Source organism: Lissotriton helveticus, chromosome 9 (genome assembly GCF_964261635.1).
Source record: "Lissotriton helveticus chromosome 9, aLisHel1.1, whole genome shotgun sequence".
Classification (NCBI taxonomy): domain Eukaryota; kingdom Metazoa; phylum Chordata; class Amphibia; order Caudata; family Salamandridae; genus Lissotriton; species Lissotriton helveticus.
The window spans coordinates 340,365,150-340,385,812 of NC_136070.1; the positions used below are offsets into that span (position 1 = coordinate 340,365,150).

The following is a 20,663-nucleotide window of genomic DNA, read 5'->3' on the forward strand; positions in this document are numbered from 1 at the left end:
GAGACAGACAGGCATCCACTGCGACGTGTCACATTGCAGCTTTTCGTCTACGTGGTCAGCATAATGGCCTGGCTTCTTTTGCATGCACAGCACTTTCCCTTATTCAAAACCTAGCAGCTGCACAGCATGCAAAAGCTTTTATGCAAATTTGGACTTTGGTCACCCAGGTGTTGTTTCTCTGCTCTACTGAATGGCACCGTAGGCACTATATGTTGCTCGCGCTCATAATGTCAGTGCTTTGCATGCTAATGTGAATCAACCTGGAGTTATGAGGATATCAAATTGTGGAGTTCACTTGAACACATGGGCGTCCGCAGAAATTTTTCCAGGGGGCAAAATGTTAAGTCATCACCATCCTCCGACATGATGTGTGCCAGGTGGGGCACAAGAAACACTGGGGCGCAGGAGGACCCATGGGGGGCAGGAAAACCCATACCCGGACAGAACCCTAAAGTTACCCCCCTGGTACCCGAAAACCCATACCCACCCTGAACCCTAAAATTATCCACCTGGCACCCCAAACCCTAACCCACTGTGAACCTTAAAATTACTCCCTGGCACCTTAAAACCCACACCCACCCTTAACTCTCAAGTTACCCCCTGGCACCACAAAAGTTGAACACTACATTCTGATTGTGTATTACGCCATCTCCCTGCTCAGAGAGGATCTGCTGGTCCGGATCGGCGAGCCCTGGTCCGGTTCTGCTCACCCTTCTCTGGAGCTGTTCTGCCTGCCCTGTCCCTCTTCCGGACCCACCGAGCCTGCCTCCGTGCACACTGCCTGGACCTACTCTGTCTGGCCTGGGTCTTTCTCCTTTGAACCCGCTGTCTTCGCTGGCGGAGTTAGAACACAGGTCTCACTTCTCTGAAGCTGCTCTCCCTCACCCAGACCCCCACTCCCCCTCCACTTGCTCTCTCATCTTCCTTCATCCCTACTTCTCAGTCTCTCTTTCCCCAGTGCTTCTCTCTCTCTTTCTCTCCCCCCCTCTTCTTTCCCTTTCACCCCCACCGTATCCGTCTCCCCGACCCCACCAAGTTTTCCTCTGTCCCCCCTATCTCTTCCTCCTCCTCATGTCGGTGATAGGGAGCCCGGGCCCTCTCTGAAAATGCGAGCTGGAGGTGACGTTAAGTGTGAAAGCACCAAGGTGTGAACTGGGAAAAGAGGCAGGGAAGGGGTGGGCGGCAGGTAGAGAGTCAAAGGGGACACTGGCTCTCAGAGAGGTGAAACGGGGCGGGGAGCAACCCGAGGACAAAAACAACACCAGAGCAAGAGGCAGACGCTACTCTTTTATTCAAATGTGACTATTCTTTCTGCTTAGTAATTTACTTAAACAGCAACTGTCCTAGGCAGTCCATCACTATAATCCAATAATAATTTGAAAAGACTTTGCCTCAATCTTGTTATGTGTCAGAGCACGCTATAAAGTCCGAGGTCTCCTGGCGCTTCTGACTAAATTATAAGATGGAAGGGGGAGGGCGGGGGAGAGGGTACTCAGAAGGATCTAGAAAAGAGCAGAGTCTCCAGGTGTTGTCTAAATGTGACGTGCGATGAGATGCACAGGAGTTCACCTAGAAGAGAGTGCCAAAGGGGCGGTCCAGGAAAATGAAGCCCGCGTCTTGTCCTACTGAGCCCTGAAACGCAGAGGAGCTTCAGAATAGAACAGAGAGTGCGAGCTGGAGAGGAACCGTGGCTGGAGCACCATGTGTAATGCATAGTGGCATGGGCGTCCGCAGGGGGCAGGGCCAGCTTTAGCGCTGGTGGCACCCAGTGTGACAATGTTAGTTGGCGCGCCCAATAACCACCTCCACCACGGATTCTCCCACTAGCACCCTTTAACAGTGACCAAGACTCCATAACCACTCTCTCTCAGATACATTGTATTCGTTATATAGCACTACTCATATCATTAAAGTATGTCAGAGCACTTTGCATCACACACACACATTACACAGACAATCAATCATACTTGTGTAAATCAGTGTATAGGAAATGTTACATAAGTCAAAGGACAAAGGGGCATATTATCAAAGCCTAGCGATATTTTTATCGCCACGTTTGCGTCCGTTTTGGAACGAAATGCGACGATAAAAATATTGCTTTATTTACAAGAGCACGCTAACGCGTGTTCAATGGGATTAGCGCTGGTTTCAACATCGCATCGCCTTGCATCGCTAATGAGATGCAAGGGAGGTGTGTCCAGTGAAACAACATGGGATATCATCACTAACCCTGATTCTCTCTATTTTCAAGTGTCTCGCTAACACACATAGCGATATTATAATCAGCGCTAACCTGGTTTTTCTCCGCTTTGTAACGCCTGCTAATTTCCTTACTAAGCCATATCTATAATGGGATATGGATTGTAATGCTGAGTCCACGTCTCCCATTATAGATCAGGTTTTCCCTAACGCGGTTCTCTATCGCTGGAATTCCGGCGATTTCGACTCTTTCCGCCGCGTTTGCCTGGATTTCTATCGCCTGGGCGATGCGCCTTGCTGATAGTGCGCTCACCAAGCGATAGAATCCGGCGATATGTGGCGTTCATTTTTTGAACGCTACACACAGCCAGCGATAATTATCGCTGGCCGTTGATGATATGCCCCTAAAAGTGTAGGAGTCACATGTCATCCATACTGGTAGGCAGTATAGTTTAGGAGTGCTTGGTGTGGAGAAGCACAAACTTGGAGTCGAAAAAGAAACAGCATAGTTGGGAGTTTTCTTTAATAATAAGACTCCATTTCTACCCAAATTAACCCTTTTTGCATCATTAATCAATGTTCTATACTTAGCAGAGTGTATGCACTTCTATGATGAAAGTTAATACCTCACTATTCTATATTAGGACTTTAAGTTATAAATTGCAAGTAAGAAAAGGATGGCTCTTTTAAAAGCAGTAACCTGCTGATTTATTTACATTAAATGCACTCTTTAATCTACTTGGTACACGTTCTTTGCAGCAGGCATATTAACCCTCTGTACTACCTTCACGTACGTCAAAAAACTCAACTACACAAAACTCTGATCTCTGGCTAGGAAGAACATTAATCACAGGAGTTATCTTGACATTTTTGTGAGGCCCCGTAATTGCAGGAGGAAAGGAACGTGCAGCAGGTGCTTTTAAAATCATAATTAAGTTTTAAACAGACGCCCCCAGGAAGCCAGCACCTGGTGCGATGGCACCGGTCACACCACCCTAGAGCCGGCCCTGGCAGGGGGGCAAGGAGGTGTGCCCCGTGGGAGGGGTGAGGGGGGGGGGGCAGGCAAGTGCCCCTCCTTTCCCCCCCCTGCGGACGCCCATGCTTGAACACTACTACTTAATGGCGTGATTTACAACATAAGGGGTGTGTTTGTGACTTGTTATGCTAGAGAAATTCTGGGTGAGTGTGAGAACAGCTAATATGTTTGGTTCTTGCGAAATCAGCTTGGACATTAATTATGTAGTTTCTTTGTCAGAATGACTTAGGAGGCTTGGGGCCAGATGAAGGTGGCCAAATACTGAGCGCTAACGCTGAAATTCGCATTCAGCGTTTGAGATCAGTATTTGGCTGCGAGCAATGTAGGGGAGTTTAAACCTACTAGCAAAATAACTCCTTATTTTGCTCTTGCATTTCAGGAATCGCTAATTGCAATTCCTGAAATGCAATGTAGGTAGCACAAAAGAAAGTGCACTTTAGGCTTAAGGAATCGCTAATTACCACCAACTTCAAGTTGGTGGTAATTAGCGATTTCCTGTAAAAAAGCACTTTTTTGCTTTTTTTAAAGTGCCATGTGGCACACATTCATGCCCTTAGGGCATGTATGTGCGCCACATATGCACACATGCACATTTCAGGGGTGCAACAGGGTGCCCTTGAAATAGCTCCCGCTATTTGCGATTCTTTAATACCGAATCTCAAATAAGGAATATCTTCCCATTCATTCCTATGGGGCTCCTAGCTCATAGGAATGAATAAATAGGTATTCCTCATTAACAAATCTCAATTTGCGATTCGTTATTAAGGAATTTTAAGGAATCGTTAATATTTTAGCGATTCCTACCTACATTCAGTTTAGCGAGTCCTTAATAGCGATTCTGTAAAAATCGCTATTAAGGACTCGCTAAATTGAATTTACCTACATCTGGCCCTTGGACTGTTAAATCACTCAAGAGGCTGCTGACAGGAGGCATCTTTGAAGAAGCTAGCTGAAGAGAGGGTGCCTTTCTGTGTACATACTCCCTTTTTGACATGATCTAGAGGCAATCCTGTCCTTGAACAAATGGGCCCCAGGCAGAGTGTGATCCAATTGTTTAGTAACTGAAAGAGGATAAGAATATGGCATCCAGACACATTGAATACACTGTCTCTAAGCTCAAGAGAGACTGAAAATATGTTATGAATTTGAATACCTAAATTAAAATGAAAATCACTTAAAACACAATTAAAGAGGAGCTATGGCTAGGAATTAAAAAAATTTAAAAAACATTGACACTCACAAGTTATGATTAGCAGCATAATCCATAACTCGCAAGTCAAACTTGCAAACCATATCTCTCACACCTAATGTAAAGCCTAATACATCACCCTAGATGTGAGAGATGCATTTGTACATGCTGTAAATAATCTTAAAAATGAAATTACATATCATATTACCCTTGAGTCAAGTATGAATGTATTATTATTGATTGATTTTAGAATGTATTGCTTTCTGATTACATTGTGCATTTAGGTATTGCTACTTTAATTGGTATAAATATTATGACGTCAAAAGAATTGCATTTGTTATGTTATGTCAAGTGTATTGCATAGTGTGCTAATCACCCGTGAGGGTATCCAGTCGCTTCCTGGATGTTTAGGCAACTGTCTCCTAGGAGAGGTTGTTCAAAGAGCCAAGACTTCAGCTTCTTTGGAATTCCAGAAGTGATGAAGAGGCTCTGATGTGGTGAAGGAGATTATTCCACGTCCTGGGGGAGATGTAGAAGAAGGCGCGGCCTCCGGCTGTGGCTAATTGCGGATGCTGGGGTACGTGTGTCAGTGAGAGTCCGGCTTTAGCGGAGGGGCCTGGGAGGTTGGTGGAAGTGTATGTGACATTTGAGGTAGGCTGGGCTGGTGTTAAGTAGTGCTTTGTATGCATATATGTGTGCGTGTATGGGGGGGGTTTGAACTGGGTGTGTTTGGGGAGCCTCTGAGATGTGGGGTGTTATGGGAGTGACGATGAAGGCTGACGACGAGCCTTGTTGTGACTTTTTGGAGGATTTGGAGCCTGTTCAGGAGCTTTTTGATGATTCCTTATAGAGTGTGTTGCCATAGTCGAGCCTGCTGGTAATCAGGGCCTGGCTGACCATTTTCTTGGTGTTGTCTGGAAGCCATTTGAAAATCTTTCACAGCATCTTCAAGGTGTGGTTGCAAGTGGAGGTCACTGCGTTTATTTGGGCTGACATGTCCAGCTTGTTGTTCAGGATGATGCTCAGGTTTCTGGCGTGAGTGTGGGGATAGTTGTGGGGTCTCGGTGTGGTGTCCAGGTGGGGTTCCAAACAGAGGCTTTCCATCCAGAGATGACCACTTCTGTTTTGTCTTTGTTGAGTCTGAAGCAGTGGTAGTTAGCTAATTGAGCGGGGTCTGCCGAGGGTTTCTTCGGTAGTGTGCTAACTAACACATGTTTCCAGGCATCCAGGAATGACAGGGTGGTGATGGAGTTGTTCAGTATGCAGGTGAAAAGTTTGCTGATAATAGCCGCGCTCATATTGAAGATGTGGTGGGGACAGGGGTCCGAAGGATCCCCGGAGAAGATGATCCTCATGATGTTGGCTGTTTCTTCTGATATGAGTGTTTCCCAGGATGTCAGGGAATTACTGTGGTTGTCAGAGGGTAGGTTTGAGGTGAGGGTGCAGGTGTTTGGTTGGGGTTCGAGGTTTATGTAGATGGTATCAATTTTGTTGCTGAAGAAATTTGAGAGGTTTTTGGCAAGCTCACGCAAAGGGGTGGAAGCTGATGAGGTTAAATCTTTGATGATCATGACGATTTATTTGCTGCTGTTTGAGCTGCTGTGTATGCACTCTGCTAGGTACTTTTTCCTGGTATCCTTGATTTGCTTTTGGTATTGTCTTTGGGCTGCTTTGTAGGTCTGTTTCTCACTTTCAAGGTGGTTAGTTCTCCATCTTCTTTTCATTTGTTTACAGTGTTGTATAGTTGAGCGGAGTTCCACAATGAACCAGCAGGTTTGTTTCCGTGTTCTCCTCTGGGTCTTGTGTTCAAAAGGGAGCCAGAAAGTCGGCACTTGTTATGATCCATTCGCCGAGATGTTGGATGTTGCTGTTGAGATAATAGGTAGAATTTGGCTTGTTCCAATGCAGGGTATGGAGCCAGATGGATTCTGAAATGCTGCTCCAGCTTTGTTTGGCTAAGGCTTGTGGTTACATGGTTTGTTTGTCTTGGGATGCTGATGTGGAATTGGAAGAAGGCGTGGTCGGTCTAGATGAAAGACTTAATTAAGGTGATTTTGATGCCGTTGAAATTGGTGAAGATAGAGTATGTTTGGCAGCATGAGTGGGTCCTCTGATGTGCTGCATCAGTCCCAGGTTCCCTAGGCTCTTGAGGAGTGTGGTGGTGTTGGCTTTGTTCTGGTCTTCCAGGTGGACAAGGAAGTCTCCTACTATGATGTCGTTGATGGAGTCAATGATGAGGGGGGTGACTAATTTTGTGATGTTGTCAATAAAAGTGGCGCATGGCCCGCAATCAATAGGTAATCAGGTCAATAGGCGAGGGTATCCCTCAGGGTGTAAGATGCAGAGATTTGTAGTTTGAACTGTAGTTCCTCCATGAAGGAGGCCGAGTTCTCCGTTGTTGTGCTGCAGTTGAAGGATTCTTTGAATATTATCATAATTCCTTCTCTGGGTCTGTGCTGGTGGTACTGGCGTGCAAGTTTATATCCTGAGGGATAGCTGTAGCGATGTTGGGTGTCTAATAGGATGAGTGCCACCGTTTCCCCTTTGTCCAGATGCCAGTGTATTGTTTCAGTAACTCCTAAAAGAGTAGCCTCTGTGGAGTAACCAGCTCTAAAACCTGATTGGGACCCGTGCAAGATGCTATTGGATTCCACAAACCGTGTAAGCTGTTGGTTCACGTGCTTTTCCAGGATCTTAGAAAAAACAGGGAGTAGGGAAATCGGGCGGAAGTTGGAAGGCTCAGCTAGATCCCCATTTGGTTTCTTCAAAAGGGGAAGAACCATTGCATGTTTCCATTATGCTGGTAAGATGGCTTCCCTCAGTGAGGCATTAAGTAGATACATCACGATGTTTAAGGAGGAGGAATTTGGTTTTTGAAGAATATTGGCTGGAAGTGGGTCATTAGGGGAGCCTGATTTGAGACTATTTAGAATGGCATTAAAAGATAAAGGGTCTAAGGGTTGCCAGTTTGTTATTTTCATGGTAGAAGCAGAATCAGAGGGCCCGACTGGGTTGTTCCAGTCAAAAGTGGGAGATGGATTCATTAAATGCTGTTCCTTATTAATGGTTGCAGACTCAAGTTCTGCGTAGATCTTTTCTACTTTTTCGATGAAGAACTTCGCCACAACTTCACAGTGTGCTTCATCAACTGTCAGGGGTAGTGGTTGACAAGTTGCTCATAGTGAATGAGAGAATGGGCAAAAGAGTGGCCAGGAGAGGGGGGGAGAGAGAGAGGAGAGGTTGAAGCAGAAGTGGGAGCCTCAGGCGCAGGAGCAGGGTCCGTGAGGGCCTCGACTGATCGAAAGACTAGTCCAGGTAAATCCATGGAAGTAAGGGCCTGAGCACCTGCTTCATGATTGGTCTTTGCTGCGGCTGCCATTAAGTAGGTCCTGGGAGGGAAGATGGGGTGCAGGGGGGGTGGGTGGTCGGGGCTTAGCATTAGCAACGCAAAGGAGCGGCGGCACAGAAGGCAGGGAAGGCAATGGGGTGAGGAAAGGGGAACAGTAGGTGGGAATAAATGGGCACTAAGAGATGGCAGAGAAAAAGTCACAAGGTGTAAGGCAAAAGAGTGCAGAATACCAACGGTCAAAGTGCGAGAGGAATCACAGGGCAAAACAAAGACATAAAAGCAGAAACATGCATAAGTGTCAGTAAGTAAATGGGAAAAAATACAAAGTAGGCAAAAAGTGAGAGCGACATCACAGGGAGAGCAAAACAAAGACAAAAAAGTGCATAAACGTGAAAAAGTGTGAGTGAGAAAACAGGCAGAGGTACAAACACGGGTAACAACTGAAAGATCAGAGAGAGAGAAGCAGGTCAAAAAAAGCAGATTGTGCAAAGTGTGAAAAAGACAGCACAGAGAAAGCAAGCAAAGAGGTACAAGAACAAGCAGAGAGAGATCACAGAGAGAGCCGAAAGGGCAAATAGTGCAAGAAGAGAGCACAAAGTGAGTGAGAGAACGGGCAAAGGAGTGCCGAGGAGAGCTGGAGAGGGAGAGAGCAGACGGGGAGGTCAGAGCAAAGGTGGGAGTCTTAGGTGCAGGAGCTGGATCCACGAGGGCCTTGACCGACCGGCAGACTGGTCCAGGTAAGTAGGTAACTCCTAGGTGGGCAGGGCCTGGGCACCTGCTTAATGTGGTGTGCAACTTATGGTTTGCATGACTGTTCAGCCAATTATGGACTGTGGTCCTAACCATAACTTGCAAATGTTAGTGATTTTTTGCTGGTTTAATTCACAGCCATAACTACACTTCAACTGTTGTTCCTTTAAGATAATTTTCATGGTTCTTTTAAACACTAATTGAGGTGTTTTAAACAAAGGTAACCATAAGTTCACTTTAACCTTTCTTTCTTTATTTAACATATACCACATGTAACTGCTCCGTACCTGCAAATCAATGTGGACAGGCAAACATATTGCAGAAAGCCAAAGGATTTGGTTCACAAATCCGGAGACAACTGGACTTGGGACCAAGAGAGGGTCGAATCCGGCACAGGATTTTGATTCCAGGATGGGGGGTTCCCAAGAGCCCATCAATATGGTAGTCAGAGTATTTTAACCCTGTTTCCTTATGCCCTTTTTGTTTTAATTTTTCTCATCGCAGGCATTAGTGCATCATGGTAGGTAATGCCGGGCACAGAACTTTAGTGAGACCACATAGACTGCAATAGATTTGCAAATCCACAATGGACAATGGGAAAAGGCTCCCTCGTACAATAGCTGCCTTGATTTTATATGTGCTTTGTGATTTCTCTGTAGATTTGCAGATCCACACATTTCCAGATCTCTTATATTTTAACTCTTGCAAGCACTACTAATCCTACTCCGCCACACCGGTTGCGAGCGATGTTACCCGTTTTATCCCTCCCGGTCCACCCAGCTCTGATTCTGAGAGGACTGATCAATAGGAGGGCACCCCTCACCTCGTCTGGCCTCCCTCAAATGGGGAGCCGAGGAGCTGGAGCTCGGGGCTCTCCGTCTCATTGCTTTACTACCCCCACCACAGAGAGACCCACTGGGAGGAGACTGTGAGATACTGGGAGGTGAGCATGCGCCTGTGCAGTGCAGGCCATTCACCCCTAGGAACTCATGCATGCCCAGGAGGGCAAGGGAGCCCTCCATAATCTAAAACACTGGGACCCTGGGCCCACCAGTACTGCCCTCAACGAACTTGTGCACACTGACCACTACACAAGCCATCTGGAGGCAAGGTGAGCAAGCAGAGGGAGGAAAGAAAGGCGTGGAGATCAATGGAGGAGAAGGCACAGTGGTGCAACACTATTAGGGGCAGGTGGTATAAGTGGCATAGGTGGCAACAGCGGGAGTGAGTGTGTCAGCAATGTTAATCCTGTGGCCCTAGGATAGAGTCAGAGTGGGTCGGAAGCGGGCGGGCTAGGATTCCCAGTGTGACTTGCACTACTCCGTGCATGTGGCAGACACCTGGTCTGACTGACTTGACACGGAGTGCCCCACGGGCTAAATCACTGGTTTCCAACAGTGCAGTCCAGGTCTCAACATCAGATAAGGACCCAATAACAGTAACTCATTTCCTGTACCGTAGACGACACAGCACAGGATGGAACGAGAAGCATGCTTGCTGAGACACAGGGATAAACTGAAACTGCTCAGCAAACCATGAGAAGCCATGTGGTGTGGGCTGAAGTGCACCAGATTCCAACGATCCTAATCTCACCCTCCAAGGTGCCAACCTATGTTTCAAGAAGCCCAATGAACTGGTCACCCAACAACGATGTTGAAGTAGGCGAAGTGTCTTGCAGCCTGGCTTACGAGAGGATCAAGCACACCCCTAGGCTTTCACAGGAGTCCAGGTCCCAACTAGATTCCCTATTAGATTTCGGATCATCGCTGGACTCATTTCCCCTAGATGATGAGTGTGGAACTTGGCCCTTTTGGGCTAAAGTTCCCTAAACTTTTTGCTTTTCCCCTAGACCTTTTTTCTGACATGTGTTGTCAACTTGGTGGAGAAGCGTGGCTCAGTGGTTAGAGGCGGCAGACCCGGAAGCTGAGATCAGCCGTGGACCAGGGTTCGATTCCCCGCCTCGGCGGGTCTCGGGCTCAAAAATTCCACGGACTTGACAATTCTCGCTCCGGTGCCTACTCGACTCACGGGGTCACACTCTGCGACTCTGGGCAATAGCTTGCTTAATCTCCACTACAGCCCCTCGCGGCGGGATGCCTGGCTTTCACCTTGTGAATACCCTGCCGGGGTATCTCACAGGGGAATACCAGGACGGATTCCCTAAGCAAGCGCCTTGAGACCCCTGGGTGATTAGTGCGCTATATAAATCGAAATACATTTACATACATACATTTACTTGGATGCTCTGGACACTTTGCCATTGCTAAACAGTGTCAAAGTGCAATTGTTCCCTATGTAAAGTGTACTGGTGATTAGTTTTCCATTATTAGCATGCTTGCTTTACTAGTAAAGTTCCTAGTGAAGTGCACTGCGTGTGCCAGGGCTAGTAATGCAAATGCTACTGGTGGGCCTGCAGCACTTATTGTGCCACCTACTTAAGTAGCCTTGGAAAGGGAACTCAGGTCTGCCATTGCAGGGCCAGCGCGCAGTTTCCTAAACTGTCATGTTGTTCTGGTAAGTGCACGCACTTACCAGATCCTGCCCTTCCCTTTCCATACCCATGAGGCACCCCTATGGTAGGTCTTTGGTACCCCCTGGACAGAGTGCAGTGCATGTGAAAGGTGGCTCATGTACCACAGTGTGTGCCATGTCCTGGCAGTGAAATAATCTCCATTTCGTTTCCACTGCTGAAAGGCCATCTTGCCCATTAGAATAGAATGGGGAGGCTGTGTAATATGTTTTTCAGCCTATCTCCCCAAGGGCTTGAGATGGAAAGGTGAAGCTTAGTATGCCTGAACTCACTTTGCAATAACTTTCTATCCTGCAATAACTAAATATCTTTTTATGAAGATGGTTTCTGCATTGTGTGTTTGTAAGTCACTCTTTTAAAAGTGGGTGGGTTTTTGTGCTTTAAACATTTCTGTGGGTCTCTGCCTGGTTGTGGATTGACTGGATGGATTTGAAAGAAATAGGATCTGGGGAATGTCTTGACCCAGAGGAGGAGGTGAGATAGCACAGGCTGACCTGCATCTGGTGTGTGGGAGGAGGAGTAGGCCTAGAGGTGAAGAGGGCTGGGCTGGGCTGGTGCTATAAAACAATTGTCCTATCTCCTGCTGAGTGATTGAGAATCTAGACCCCTACTAATCAAAGGGAGAAGGTGTCACTGATAGGGAGGCACCCATAACTAGTTTGAGCAGGGGCCAGTGCCCCCTGTAACACAAAGACTTCAAAGCCATTAAGGGGTATAACTATGTGAGCTGAAGCCCCTGAACTTTGGAGAATGGCTTTATCAAGTGTGAACAAGACTGGAGCTACTTCGTGGATCAAGAGGAACCTTTGCCAAGGAAGAAACAACTGAATAGACTGCTGGATAGGACTGCTCTTGCTGTGTGATCTGGGGCTGGTCTGCAGTTTGCTGTTTTAACCAAGGAAAGGCTGTAGGGACTTTGCTGTGTGCTGTGTCCCCCTGCTTTAACCCCTTGTGTGCTGCCGTCGGCCGTTGGTTGACAGGAGCACTACCTCGCTAGTGCAGCCCCACCCACCTAATAGAATGCCGGCACCGCGGCGGAAAAACCGCCGCCGTTAAGGACTTTGCTGTGTGCTCTGTCCTGAAGTAACCATCCCAAAGGGTTTGAGGTGAGCTGGCTCCCTGTTTGGAAACAAAGGAACACAAAAGTTTCCAGAGAAGACCCTCAGATACGCCATGGGTGTGTTTGCTCTGTCTAGCCGGAGACCTTCCCAAGTTGTGCCCTGTGATCTTGGGCACCAGAAGTTCCAAACGAGGCTCTGAGACGTGGTGTGCGTGTGATCTGTCTAGCCTGAGTCCTTCAAGAGGATCGTCCTGTGAAAGTGTGTGCCGAGGAGCCAAGTAAGTCTCAGCGACGCTGTGTACAAGTGCTTGGGGGCAGCCTGAGACTTTCGTGTGGATTAGCCCGTGATCATGCACATCAGAAGAGCGAACGTGCCTCAGCGACGCTGTGTGCATGTGCTGTTCGCAGCCTGAGACCCTTGCTGGAGGTGCCCTATGATCGGGGGCACCGGGAGATAAAGTGTACCCAAGCGACGCTGTGTGCGTGTACCTTTTACTGCCTGAGATCTGTGCAAGAGGTGCCCTGTGATTGGGGGCACTGGAGGATAAAGTGTGTCTCAGCGACACAGAGTGTGTGTGCTTTCTACTACCTGAGACCTGCACAAGTTGTGCATAGTGATCGTGGGCACAAGAAGATCAAGTGTGTCTCAGCGACGCTGCGTGCGTGTGTCGTGCGTAGCCTGAGACCCTCGTGAAGAGTTGTCTGGTTAATGTGCACCCGTAGTTCCCATGAGGCTTCGTGACTTTTTGTGCGGGTGTAGTGTGCACCCCATTGCCCAGAAAGTCAGAGATGGCATCAGAGGCCCAAGTCACTGGACGAGGAGAGTGGGTTTGCGCCCCCCAGGTAACGTGTGTCAACTCCTGGGGCAGGGCTCGGAGGGAGACGCTCTCGGCCTCTTTCTCTGTTCTGCAGTGTGAGCCTCTGCTTCGGCTTAGATTAAGGCCTGTGTGCCAAGGGAGTGGCAGCACCGGGGTCTGAGTGCGAAGCTGCAGTTACTGTGTACTATATTACCCGTGTGGGGGGGCAACTGTGGCCGGAGACTAACCGCAAGCCAGCACGAAGGGCAGAGAGACCGCCGGAGGCACCGTGAACGGTGCTGGAGTAACTTACGTATTGCATAACTTCTGCGTAGCGGAGGATCTGATGATTGTATAATACATTGCTTTATCTCTGCATAACGGACTGCCTGTTTTGTCGTATTGCCCATTGTATTAGTTTGCATAACGTACTGCCTGATAGATGTGTTACGCCTTGTCTGAATCCTGCACCACAATCTGCCAGATTGTCGTATTACACATTGCATTAGTGTTGCATAGTGAACTGCTGGATATATGTGCTGGATATAGGTGTTCCATATTGCATTAGTTTCGCATAACGAATTGCCTGATAACTGTATTACATGTTGAATTGCTTTTTCCCATCAGAGTATCTGAAGGGGGGCCGTATGCATTGCATTACAGTTTACCACGTTGTTGCTTTACGCATTGCATTACAGTGACAGTACAAATCGCCAGAAAACCGTATTACAATCTGCATTATTCTTATGTTGTGAAGTACCTGACTGTTGCATATCGAACTGCATATTACGACATTAGGATTACGTAGGATTGTTTAGTTTCGCTCAATAATAATAGGCCAGGGGGAACATTACCCCAACGTATATGTTGGATTAGTATTCTGTGGTCGCATTGTATGTCGTTTTATAAACATATACTTGTTTTCTATGAAACTCATGTGGAGTCTATTTGTGGTGTCATCATTGGATCGCAGTGAGCGTAATTGCAAATACTTTACACATTAAGCCTTGAAGATAAGCCAGGCTTCTTGTGCCAAGAACCAAGGGGGTGGAGCGTGGGCTATCTCTGGAGGCGACCAGTCTTTTCCCTAACGTTGGGGCTCACTGGTCCCTGCTTGGTCTGCAGTACCTACCTCAGCCAACCAGGGATCTTGGGAAGTCTAACAATGAGGATCTGATTAATATGAAAAGTAACAGCAAAGTAGACGTACAGCTAATAGGTGGCCAACTGGCACACAACTGCTCAGGGAACTACCGCAATGCGGATCCCAATCGCACCAGAGAAGGGCGGTCAAAAAATATGAGCCATCACCCACTCAGTCCTTACGAAAGCTATGTGCGAAACGTGCGCAAACATAACTATGAAATGAATTCACTGGGACTCACTCAAATGTCTGCTCCTAGGGTACACAAATCTAACAAGCATTGGTAAATGTGTTAGGTTTCTCCTATGTGATGAATATTATTTTTTTGGGGTTGTAAGATTTAGTGATTTGGTGAGCAAACAATACTGTAAGAGTATGGGAAATGTTACTTTTCTTCTACCACTGCATTTTTTGCCCCACCCCCAGACAGATTTGCTGAAAACTCGACAAAATGAACATAAAACAGATAACATTTTATATTCAAAGTTTTAAGCAGATCCAGTGAACAACTCCAACGTTATTTAGGGAACAAAAATGTCTTTTAAATGGAAAGTAAGATCTAACCCCAGCTACAAAAGTGCTATCGCCGCATGTGTAGTATTAAGCCCATTTCTATAATGAGGTTTCTTTAGGTTTTTCTATTAAGCACTGGCTCAACATGAAGTTAACCAATCCATGGTTTCTAAAAGTGTAGTGTTTTCCTCAAATATCTTTTTGAAGTGGTAATAATGTATCACACAATGATGATTCGCCTTGGAGTCCAGACTCTGTGCAAAAAGATCAAATCTCCAGGGCAAATGTGTGTTCATCCGCAATGCGTCCTGAGTATAGGTTGAGATGTTAAAGTGTTCCCCTCAGTAACATTATCAAATATGCAAGTCAGCTCAGTGGGCTGAGGACCTGCAGAAGAGACAAGCACACAAGCCTGCAGGCAATAGTTTTGAATCAGATCAAGGCAAACTCGAGGCCAGATTAGGAGGGCAGTTGGTTTGGTCGGGATAATTATCGCATCCAATAACATCCAACACTGAAGTGCTCTGAATTTACCATGAGCAATGATTATTACCTAGCGAGAGTTTTGCCCTGAAAATAGGGTATAGCATGCATATTTTGGTGTTGGACAGTTTTGCCCTAAAATGGGGCACAACATGCAGATTTTGGTGTTTGTCATACTAAAATCTGCATGTCCTAGTATTTTCTTAGTCTTATTCACTCTGTTAATTTCAGCTGTTTGCTCTACCAAAATTGACTACAGGGTGAACACTTTATTGCACCTGGTAATCACTGGGTGCAATAAACATTGCAACACTGATAACTGCAATCTCTGGTCACAATTTACTAGCCCACACAAAATCAGACCCTCAGTGTTTTATCCCCAAGCCAAAGAAATGAGTACCTCTGAATTGAGTGTTAGTAACACCTGCCCATTAGGCGGCTGGTTGCAAAATGTGAATGATCTGTAGTCAAAGACCCTTTACATAAGAATACAACACACATAGTCACGTTTTGAGTTTACTATAAGATCTTTTCTTGTAGAAATAATAATGGACACAATTATTTTCTTGCTCTGTGTAGTTTTATAAATAATCAGAAATACTCTTGTATCCTGCCATCGCTCATTCGCAACCTGTGAGTAATATGCCGTAGTGAGACGACTGGAAATTACTTCTACAGCGTGATTTGTACCACACGTGGCCTTGTTCGTATAAAGGCGTGCCATTTTCCTAACTCAGTTCCCTCTTTTTGCCCATATTGTGCCGATTCGAACCTACTTCTGTTGTGCCGGGTAACTTAGGGCCTCGCCTCTCAAGTCTTTTTTCTGTACTTTCACTCTATTCCCCTTTTATTCCAGTTTTAGTTGCTTACGTCACAATTTTCTGTATTTGAGCAACCCTCTGGTTTGCAGTAGCTGCCCTGCATGCCATTGGTGTTTCTTGTCAGGGTGAAGTCATCTGGTTCACGCTTGCATTTTGTCTGAGTCAATGCTGAATTTCATCAATGAGAGGAGTCAAGAGATGTATAGAGGCCAGAAGTAGACAGGGCAATAACAGTCAGTGCCCCAATTTCTCCCATTGGGAAGTCACGCTCTCTAGTCCAATGCAAGTGGTGCGAGAAATCCTGGTGACCTGATAATACTTATGCCCCCCCCCCCTCACAAGTACATGACAACTTGTTTCAGTTTCACCAAGTAGTCATTGTCCAAGGAATTAATTGAAGGAGGACTGTTGAATTATCACAGTGAGTCACCCTTCCTGTCTAGGCTTGTAGGACCCACGATGCTGTTGCATTCTGGGATCCTTCTGGGCATGGTACTGCTGTTTCAATATACCAAGAGGTTGAGCACATTAACCATCCCTGGATACAGGTTGGTGGTCCTCGTCTTACGTTGCTTGGTTGACTCTAGGGGTTGCACCAGCGAGTACAGCAAATTCCTACTGTGACTGGACTTGTCTTTTTGGTGCAAAACCGACAAAGCCAGCCCAGCTCTTGTTCCTGTTTCTTTCCCTCTATCGGAGTCTAATCCTCCTTTGGAAGCCATGAGAATGATAAGGCTGTTGAGTAAGTGAGCAAAGGGCTTGTCGCAATAGAAAGCAGAAGTGGCCCTGGTGCTCGGGTGCAATCTCAATCTCCCAAGAGGCAAATCAGGCACAGAAAAAAGCACAATCTATTAGGTCCACTTTTTTTCTAAAGAGCAAAGTCTCGTTAGGTGGTTACAACTTCAGAGCAGCATCATACTAAGGAGTATGCAAATCTGTTCCATTTTCTCCAATTCACAAATTCTGAAAGGGCAGGATATTTCACTTTGGAAACCTAGCAATGTTGCTCAGCATCGGCCATCACACTTACATTCACTGCTTAGTTTTCTCTGCTCAGAACTCAATCGCTGTATGGTTGTGTACCAGATTTCCACCTCTCTGGGGAGATGGGCTCCTTGGTAATCTGGTCCGACACTTTAACCCGTCGAATCAGGCATAGCTAGCTGCACCCTGAGTTGAATCGGTTCTGCATTCTTCATATCCAAGCATAGAGTTTGCAGCATGTTTACATCACCCCCTGAATTCAGACTCACTTCTGAATGTATGAAGAGGCATTTTTAAAGTCACGGCTGGTGTTCTAGTCCCTTCAGGCCGACTGCTTCCCAGATTACAGAAACCTGCGTAGAGGTAAAGGTATCAGAAGCCTGGTCTCTCTCCGCGCCTTAAGAGCTTTTGCAAGTCTTCTACCAGCACTGAAAGCGCAAATCCAGCTTCTTGGCAAGTTGGTCGCAGATATAACGTCCAGATCCACAGAGAAGAGGTCAAAGCAGGTGAAGTTTAGCTCAGCAGGAACCAATAAATCCCTTAATCTGAACTACAGTATGGAGTTGTTGGGGATTTACCTGCGTCCATGGGGAGGATGGCCTTCCTCTGGAATGCAGACCAAGTAATAACTAATGTCCGAAATTCATTCAAGCATTCAACCCAACTCATGTTAATTTTTCTAAATGAGTTTGAATCCAGGAAACCCAACAATTGGGTAATAGAAACAGCTATTATTTACAGACCTACGAAACGTCAGAGGTGCATATGTTGTGCAAGATTAAAGAAGTATTCATTATAATTAGCTCAACTCTAGGTTCTGTGCAAATGGTTGCATATATATTATATCCCTGAATAAAAATGAAATTAAGGTTGACAAGCGTGTAAGAGTGCACAAAACCTAATAAGATATAAAATTCCCTACTCAAGGTTCTATCTGCTCTCTGATAATCCGTTGAGCCTTGAGTCACACAAAACTTTGAAGCAGTTTTGCAAACTGGAAGTATTTCAAACAAGATTGATTGCTAATGGGGAGAAGGTCTGCCTAGCTTTTAACCTTATGGCAACCGATAGCTTGAGGTCTACCGTGGTTGCGGTAACTAGACACAATATCGAAAAAAATATATTGAATGGAATAATATCGAATCCAAAATATAGAATGGACATAATATCGAATGGACATAATATAGTTGTTAATAATATCGAAATGTAGGTAAGTGATATCGACTGTCAAAATATCGATTTTTCATAAGTGTTTTGTATGTTAGTATCTGTGTTATAAGTGTATATTATTTTTGTAATGTATGTTTAATTTTTTTAAAGTGAAGAATTTTATGAAATTTAAATTTTGCGTAATTTAATTCCGCACCGGGTTGTGGGTTTATAGGGGAATAGGGTGGGAAGTAATTTAATTATAGTAAATTAAATATTAATTTTTTACGAATTACTAATTATTTTCAATTTATTTTTGCGTTTTAATTCTGTAGCAGGTTGTGGATTTATAGGGGAATAGGGTGGGAAGTAATTTAATTGTAATTAAGTAAATATGTATTTTTATTTATTGGTATTGATAATTAATGTATTGTTAATTATTAATTGGTAATTAATTTGTATTAATTGATTAATTGATAATTATGTTAATTGTATTATTTTATTATTTGTAGCGGGTTGTGGGTTTTAATGGGGAATAGGATGGGAAGTAATTGAATTGTAATTAATTAATAACATTATTTTTGTGTATTGATAATTAATTTACTGTTAATTATTATTTGGTATATTTTGTATTATTTTTAAATTTTTGGTATTTAAAATTAATCAATCAAACAATCAATCATGACACTTATAAAGCGCGGGGGGTGCTGCTAGTGATCAGAGAGCCAGGTCTTGAGGAGTCTTCTGGAGGCCAGTAGGTCTTGGGTCGGTCGTAGGAGGGTGTTCCAGGGCTTGGTGGCGAGGTGGGTGAAGGATCTGCCACCGGCGGTCGTTCTTCGGATGCGGGGGACTGCGGCGAGGGCGAGGCTGGCGGAGCGGAGCTGGCGGGTGGGGTGTAGAAGTTGAGTCGTCTGTTGAGGTATGCTGGGCCGGTCTTGTGGAGAGCTTTGTGTGCGTGGATGAGGAGTTTGAAGGTTATCCTCTTGTTGATGGGGAGCCAGTGCAGGTCTCTCAGGTGGGGAGTGACGTGGCTGCGGTGGAGGATGTCGAGGATCAAACGTGCCGACGCGTCCTGGATGTGTTGCAATCGCCTCAGGAGCTTGGCCGACGTTCCTGCGTAGAGGGCGTTTCCGTAGTCCAGCCTGCTGGTGACAAGGGTCTGGGTGACTGTTCTTCTCGTCTCAGTGGGGATCCATTTGAAGATCCTACGGAGCCTTCGGAGGGTGTTGAAGCAGGATGAGGAGACGGCGTTGACCTGCTTGGTCATGGAGAGGGTGGAGTCGAGGATGACCCCTAGGTTGCGTGCGTGGTCGGTGGGTGTCGGGGCTGTTCCTAGTGTTGTCGGACACCAGGAGTCATCCCGGGCTGAAGGGGTGGAGCAGTGGATGAGGACCTCGTCTTTTAGTCGTTAATTAATTATGAATAGGTAATTAATTTTTAATAACTAATATTTATTTGTATTTATAATTGATTACTTATTAAATATTATGTAATTGGTAATTAATTTAAATACATTTTTTACTGGTGTTGATAATTTATTTTTATTAAAATATTAAATCATTACTTTCCCTACTGTTGCACTCACTGGAGTGGGAATAGTAATTATTACCCTCCTGCTATCCAACGCTTTCCCTACTGTTGCTCTCTCTGGAGTGGGAATAGTAATTTTTACCCCTACGCTATCCAACGCTTTACCTACTGTTGCACTCTCTGGAGTGGGAATAGTAATTTTTACCCCTACGCTATCTAATGCTATCCCTACTGTTGCACTCACTGGAGTGGGAATAGTAATTTTTACTCCCCCACTATCTAACACTTTCCCTACTGTTGCACTCACTGGTGTGGTAATAGTAAAAGTTACCCTCTCGCTATCCTAAGCTAAAAATATTTAATATTTTTTTTAAATATTACGTTAATACATATATATATATCAAAGAGCACTCCTGACCGCTTGCGAAGCGGCGATTCACCAGGCGCAGACCTCTTCTCAGTTCAATCAAAGCGCTCACAAGTAAGACGCCATCACACCATCAGTTCAAAGCAGTGGATAATTTAATTGCAAAAAGTGCAGAGCAAATGCTCTCCTCGACGCGTTTCGCTCCCTGGAAGGAGCTTGGTCACATATATATATGTATTAAAAAATAAAAATGTATGTTTTGTTTTTTTACTTACATTAATTATTTATTAATTTTAAGGTTATTTAACCCTTTTACCACGGCGTAGAATCCGCCGCAGTGCGGACATTTCCGTGCGTGGGCGGGGCCCGTCGGCCAACGGACGTGCGCAGCACTACGAAGGTAGTGCTCGCGACGGCCGTTGTCCGACGCACGCAACGGGTTAAGTATTTTTAAGTATGTTTTAGTTAATTATATTTATTATTTCATTAATTTTAAATTACTTTTAAGACATTTTAAAAAATTGGATATTTTGACTAACTATATTTTCTACAACAATATTTTGTACTTACCTGTTAGTAGATAGGAATTCGATATTTTGGCATTCGATATTTCGTCCTCGATATTTTGTCAGTGATCCGTTGTTGACGCTTCCGCCCTCAGGCAAATGCTCACGGGTGTCATCAGGGCAAAGACGGAGGGGGTAGTCAGTCCAGCTATCTCTCTATAAAGGGCTCAGGGTAAGGTGTCCTAGTCAGGCCTAA

The 20,663-nt window shown here is 45.4% G+C and overlaps 1 protein-coding gene across 1 annotated transcript in view; it reads right to left on the reverse strand.

Annotated features, from left to right (window-relative positions):
- TDP1 (tyrosyl-DNA phosphodiesterase 1) overlaps positions 1-20,663 on the reverse strand; it is a 934,974-nt gene that overhangs the window by 599,055 nt on the left and 315,256 nt on the right. The window lies entirely within an intron of this gene.